The sequence below is a fragment of the Gadus morhua genome, chromosome 15 (assembly GCF_902167405.1).
Source record: "Gadus morhua chromosome 15, gadMor3.0, whole genome shotgun sequence".
Taxonomy (NCBI): Eukaryota; Metazoa; Chordata; class Actinopteri; order Gadiformes; family Gadidae; genus Gadus; species Gadus morhua.
Genome location: NC_044062.1, coordinates 26,001,193 through 26,008,432, shown reverse-complemented (window position 1 = coordinate 26,008,432; position 7,240 = coordinate 26,001,193). Strand labels below are relative to the sequence as shown.

General features: G+C 37.5%; 1 long non-coding RNA gene across 1 annotated transcript; it reads left to right on the top strand.

Moving 5' to 3' along the window:
• The first annotated feature begins 6,455 nt into the window (after positions 1-6,455).
• LOC115560234 (uncharacterized) lies at positions 6,456-6,987 on the top strand. Its single transcript, XR_003979721.1, has 2 exons — positions 6,456-6,612; positions 6,885-6,987. It is a non-coding gene; the product is annotated as an uncharacterized LOC115560234 (long non-coding RNA).
• The last annotated feature ends 253 nt before the right edge of the window (positions 6,988-7,240 follow it).

Below are 7,240 nucleotides of genomic sequence, written 5' to 3'. Positions count from 1 at the left end.
AGGAAGAAGAGGTGCTGAGACTTCTTGGCCAGTGATGTGGTGTTGGATGCCCAGGAGAAATCCTCACTGATGATCAAACACTGAAATACCTCTCCATAGTTTTTTATATATATATATATATTAGAGCTGTCAAGCGATTAAAATATTTAATCGTGATTAATCGCATTAATGTCATAGTTAACTATTATTAATCGCGATTAATCGCAAATTCTTTTTCTATGCTAAATATCCCTTGATTTTTTTGTCCCATAATTCTTCTCATTTTAATTCTCTTATCAACATGATGAAGTGCATCGGCTTGCCTTGTGCAAATGATTTTCTATTGATAACAACATTGGCATATACTGATCAAAACAGGACGATACAAAAAAAGAGCCTATAGTGCAAATAAACGACTGCTTTGAACAAATGTCATTTGAACATAGCAGTCAGGCTACTGCTTCTTTGTTTTGAGCCAAAAAAAAAAATTTTTTTTTTTTTTTTTTTTAATAAAATAATTACGTTAATCGCGCGATAAAATTTTGAACGCCGTTAAATTTGGTTTGCGTTAACGCCGTTAATAACGCGTTTAACTGACAGCTCTAATATATATATATATATATATATATATATACATATATATTATAAGATGGGGGCACTTAGAAATGTCCTTATTTTTAAAAAAAATAGTTGAAGATATAAGTTAATCAGAAATACAGTCTAGACATTGCTAAAGTGGTAAGTGACTATTCTATCTGGAAACGGCTGATATAGAATGGAATATTACATAGGTGTACAGAGTAATGGTAGCTAAACAATGTAATGGTACATTGTTTAGCTAATTGTGAAGGCTAATTGATGATTAGAAAACCCTTTTGCAATTACGTTAGCACAGCTGAAAACTGTTAGATGGAAAACATTACATTGTCTGTGAGACCATAAACTTTTGAACGGTAGTGTATATTGGCGGCCGTGTGTGAATCTTTGATTGATCAAACTCCTTCAAGAGCAATTCAACGGATTTGAAAAGGTAAGTGTGACTGCCCAGCTTTAAATTCAACCTGGTCTCACAGGAATCCGTGAAATGACCACGGACGCGTAACTCAAAATCTGTGGAATCCTCACGGAAACACGCCAATTTCTGTGATATGCCCACGGAATTTGCTGTTGATGACACTCATATTCAGTGACAAACACACAGATCCCCGTCTCAACGTCCACCACGGGTGCTTAACTCAAAATACGTGGTGGCCTCATGGAATCACATGAATTGTCTGTGATATGCCCAAGGAATTTGCTCCAATGTCAGTTAATGTATGTTATAGTCCGTGGCACACATACCACAGATCCCCGTTTCAATGACCAACTAAACCTGTTCTCACAGGGATCCGTGAAATGACCATACATATATACACATATATGTATATATATTATATATACATATCTGTGTATATTCTGAGAAATGCTCCCATCCAAAATGCATGGGTTTACATTATGTTTTGTGCAATACGAATAAAGTCGGGCAATGGTGCTCTGGGCCACGATTCAATAGATAACTTTTCGTGAGCATGAGAACAAAATGCTTTTAAGGAGGTTTTAAGGTCTGCTGTAAAAACGGGAAAATCAATTCACAATAAAATATAAAAAATACTGTCCCTAAAGGGTATTCCATGGGAGTACCCCCTGACCCCCCTTCATTTTTGATGCTTACAGTGGCTTATAATTAATATCATGATATTAATCATGACACCCTGTAGTTATTTCAGAGTAATTTGACCTTTTATGTGTGTATGCATGGCAGCCAATAGGCCTATAGTGTTTGTCTTATTGTCATGCAGTTCATTTTTTACACGTAAAGTATAATTTTACATATTTTGATCATATGTGTATGATAAAGTTTCTGGGTAAAGGTGCTTGCCATTGCCCATTGTAATGGCCGGCACACATCATAAGTGTTATGATGTGTTACACTTATGCCTAATTCATTGGACTTGGACTAGCCAAGCACTACATTTTAGATTTTGAATGTTTGTGTGTGTGTGTGGAGGGAAGGGATACATGACAGGCTGTCAATAAGAAGAGTGAGAAATTGGAGTTTCGTGTTACTGGAAACAAGCACAGTGATTGAGTAGTCCCTGAGTGATAGGAGTGCAAGCCATACGAGGAAGGAGAAGAAGAGAGGGGCAATGCAGGAAGACTAGAGGAAAAAGGGTAATTATAGAGCGAGAGAGAGAGAGAGGGGTAGAGAAAATGACAGTCGGACTGAAGAAAGGCAAATGGAACATGAAGAGGTTACAAGGGAGAAGTGGAGACAGACAGGGAAAAACTATTTTAAAGTAAGACGACTGGTCGTCAGCAAATGACCTTCATCAAGTCTGATTAGTGTGTTAGTGTGTGCGTGGGTTTGTGTGTTTGTGTGCCTGTGAGAAAGAAAAAGATAATGGCAATCTTAAAAGGTCAGGGAGAGCTTTGAAAAGATGATGAGCTCCTTCATAGGGGAGCATCAAGACGACATTGATAGCACTCTGTGGACGGTCTTCACAATATCCTGCACTGGATGTACCACAAATCCATACACATTTACGCATACACACCTACACACCTACGTAAACACACACACCAACACACACACATCCACAAACACCAACACACACACACACACACACACACACACACCTACAAACCTATGTAAACACATACAAACACACCAACACACCTACACCCACACCTACACACACACACACACACATATACACACACACCTATACATCAACATACCTACAGACTGACACACACACACACACACCTCCATACACACACACACATTTCTTTGTATTACACCAGGCTGATGGAGATCAGCCGCGTTTACATGGACACTTCTGATCGGATTAGAAGTGGAAGAACAGTTCAATCAGAATAAAAAATTATCATATATACGCCTCAATCGGAATACAATTCTCTGATCGGAATACAATTCCATGCAGAATAGAAGAGGTGGCGTAGTCCGCTAGAATCGACATGCATACACTTATTCCGATTGGTTTGGGGTGGGTGTGGCTACTTTTTAACTTAGAGAGATGGCAGCTGCAGTAGTTCGCAATTGGTCCGTCTGTACACACGAAAAAGTCTTTCATTGAACCAATTAAAAAAATGTAGGGTAATGGTTCACATCTATATTACATAACTTGAGCCAATGACAAATATATAGCTTGCCTCAAACAATATTTCCTATGTTCATAAAAAACAAATAATACGGAAAAAATTCTATTCTTTGAATGAAGTTAATACATTTAAATCGTATGTTAAATCCTAAACAAAAAAATATTGATTCACTCCAACTATTGTTTCTCATTTAAGAAATATCTATCAGAAATAATTTGTTTTATCCAATCAAAAAGATTAAATTTTAATCAAACAATTGTTTCTCATTTAAGTCACAATATGCATCCGATATAATTTTTTTTATCCAATTTAAAAGATAAAAATCGAATCAAACAATTGTTTCTCATTTAAGAAATATCTATCAGAAATAATTTGTTTTATCCAATCAAAAAGATTAAAATGTGATCAAACAATTGTTTCTCATTTAAACATGAAAATGTTTAAACATAACATATTTTTGTATACAATATATATTAACAATCTAAAAGGCAGAGTTAGGCCTACTCCCGACCTCCCTCCAGACACAGACAGGCTGTGCTAGCTCACAGAACCAGTGAGTCATCGTCACTCTGGTCAAGGCTCTCTACTGCAGGTTCAGCTGTAGGTGCTACCTTGAATGAATAAGCAGCTTATGTTCCAAAAAGCTTCAAAACATGATCAGGCAGCTGGTGCTCAAAGCAAGCATCACCTGATCGCTTTAATCCATATCGGATGTATAGGATGGAGTTTAAGGTCTGCAAGGACATCCGGTTCCTGAGTTTGCTTTTTACCACGAGGACTGAGCTGCCTGTAAGTGCGTTGAGACGGGGGAGGGGCCGCGCAGGCACCCGGTGCTCGTTGTGAAGAGGTAATAGCGATAGTGCTTTCACCTCAAAAAGTCGCCAAAAGTCACCAATAGCAGCTGAAAAAGGAGCTAGATTTGTCGCTTGTCGCTGTTTTGAAAAAAAGTCACCAAAGGGGTCTGAAAAGTAGCTAAATATAGCGACAAAATCGCTAAGTTGGCAACACTGCGGTTTGGTCCAGTAGTCGTAAGCGTCTTTGTATTTAATGCACATGCGCAGGCTTGTACGTAACCTTGAAATTGTACATTTGTCTAAACAAATATTTCTAAATTGAGCTCCTAATCAAATATAACAGTGTTTTAGGAATAAAACAAAAAATGTTTATTTGGATTGAATGACAAAATTATTAATGAGTTGAATACACAACCTTAAAACTTTACATTTGTCAAAATGGATATTTCTTCATTGAGCTCCCAATAAAAAATATCTATATTTCACAGTATTTTGAAATAAAAAAAAGTTATTTTAAAGATAAAACAAAAAATGTTTATTTGAATTGAATTACAAAATAATAATCAGATGAAGTACGGCTTAAAAACCTTTTTCCAGTGTACTTTAATGCACACCGAACTTGAATGCTGTAAAGGAAAGGGGATTTTTAGCCCGATTCATGTTGATAACACTCTGCAATTAGTCCGGTAACTTATCAAACCCTGCGTGTCCGGTTGCAAAGCGACGTCAACATCTTTGGCGGACTATTTCTCTGCTGATCAACACTACGAATGGTAATTGTAGCTAGAAAATGCATTTCCTGCAGAAAATGCGCTGAGTACTGTAGTACAAAGTGAGGTTTAAAGTATGTTTTAATAAAAACACATAGATTAAGAGGTAAATAAACTTTAAATGGCTTAAATCAAGTGAAGGGATTTGTACAGATTTCAAAAGTCTAAATGGAGTAAACAATGTAAACATGCTCACCATTTAAAAAAGATTAAGGCAAGGCAACTTTATTTATATAGTACTTTTCATACACAAGGCAGACTCAAAGTGCTTCACATATAAACATTGTCATGCAATAAAATAAATTAATAGATAAGTAAAAGAAAACATATGCAAAGAAATGAGAAAAATAGAAAGTGCAATGTATTTAAGATCAGATCAACAGTCTCTCTGGTACCCGCGCCGGGACTCCAACCCGACCTAAAGGGACTTGGTACTTTCTCTGGGACTCCAACCCGGATTCTAGTAACTCTAACCACGAACCAAAGGCCTTATTCTGCGACTCCAACCCAGACAGACGTCGGGACTCTAACCCAGACAGAACTCAGGTCTTTCTCTGGGACTCCAACCCAACCTAAGGAACATGGTCCTTTCTCTGGGACTCCAACCCAGATTCTAGGACCCTAACCCAGACCGAAATTGGGTCTCAAACCCTTATCCTTTCTCTCTGGTATCAGATCATGTGTCTTTATGGTAAAAATAGAAAATAAAGGGAAAGTTTAAAAGGCATTTTAGTAAATAAAATAGAGAGTGCAATGAATTTAAGATCAGATTAACAGTCTCTCTGGAACCCACGTCGGGACTCCAACCCGACCTAAAGGAACTTGGTCCTTTCTCTGGGACTCCAACGCAGATTCTAGGACTCTAACCCAGACAGAACTTGGGACTCAAACCCTTATCCTTTCTCTCTGGTATCAGATCATGTACAGTATCTTTCTGGTAAAAATAGAAAATAAAGGGAGAGTTAAAAATACATTTTAGTAAAATAAAGGCAAAGTTGCAATGTATTTAAGATTTAGCAGAAAGCTAAAGCAAACATAAAAGTCTTCAATCTTGTTTTAAAGGTGCTCGGAGTTGGGGCAAGTCTTAAATCCTTTTTTATTCCAGCTATTTGTTGCATAGTAATTAAATCCTGCTTTCCCATGTTTCGTGTTTACTCTGGGGATAATTAACAGATTGGTCTCAGAAGATCTTAGTGTTTTAGAAGGCTTATGTAGTGGAAGTAAATATTTTGGGCCTAAACCATGCAGGGATTTATAGGTTAGCAACATGATTTTAAAATCAATTCTCTGACCTACAGGAAGCCAGTGTAACGATTTAAGAATTGGTGCAATATGTTCTAATTTTTTGGTCGCAGTTCATGTACTTCAGCGAGTCAAAGCCAAAGTTCCTTTCCCCCAATTCCTTCTCAACCATGGCTCAGATAACCCCCACAACAGTCTCGTTGTGGAAATACAAGACACGTCAAAGAACCGGCAAGAAACACTTACGTTACAGTGTGTGTATTCACACACACACACACACACACACACACACACACACACACACACACACATAGGCGTCGATTACGCCGGGGACGCGTACCCACCAGTTTTCTTAAAGACTAATTTTGTCCCCACCAGAAAAAAAAAAATATATATATATATTGTTTTTTAAAAATGAATGTTTAAAGCGCTAGACAGATGCGAACCAATCCACAAAAAATCGATCTGCATACGACACACAGCCGTCAACAATTTGCAACAATTATAACATTTGGATGAGTAGTTCTAGAATGGGGGAGGGGTGGGTGCAACGGTGGGCGGCTCCTTCTCTGTGTAATCTGAACCTGACTGCTTGCTGCGCACTTCCATGGACAATCTGCTGCGGTTGCAGCCTCATGCATTTGAGGAAATGAGGTCCGGAGGAGGTAACGTAACATATCTATATTTATTCATGATGATGACAATCTGTACAAACTCCTTTGTCGTAGTTTGACCGAGGGCAGCGAACGATTTATCTTGATAGTTTCTAAGTTCTATCATTGACGTTGAAGCTATAGCCAACATTAGCTTCACTAAGTTCTGATTGACTTAGTTCCTCCCCCTGATCAAATGTAAACAAATACAGAAGATTGATAACTTAATTGATTTAGCTCTGTCTTATTTATTTATTTTAAAATGCAGTGTTTTCTCCTTTTAGGAACTTGTTTCTGCCAACTCACCTCTTCATTGCCATCTACCAGTTCCTGCCTTTCATTAAGCTCTGATGTTCCTTATAAATAAATAAAAATGTGTTAACTCAATTGATTATGCCCTCTATTTTATGAGATGTATGTGGTGTGCAAACAAAAGTCTTGTAACCTTTATTGTAATGATTTGACCACTATGACGGTATGTTGGTTGTGGTATATGTTATCAATATTGTAATTGGTTTTTGACAAAATATTGGTTTGGAGTGTGCGGTTGCCTGGTACCATGGTTGTTACTTGGTACAAATAATATGGATGATTTACGACCATCTAGTGGGGAGTCTGAAAACTGCTAACGAAACGTCAT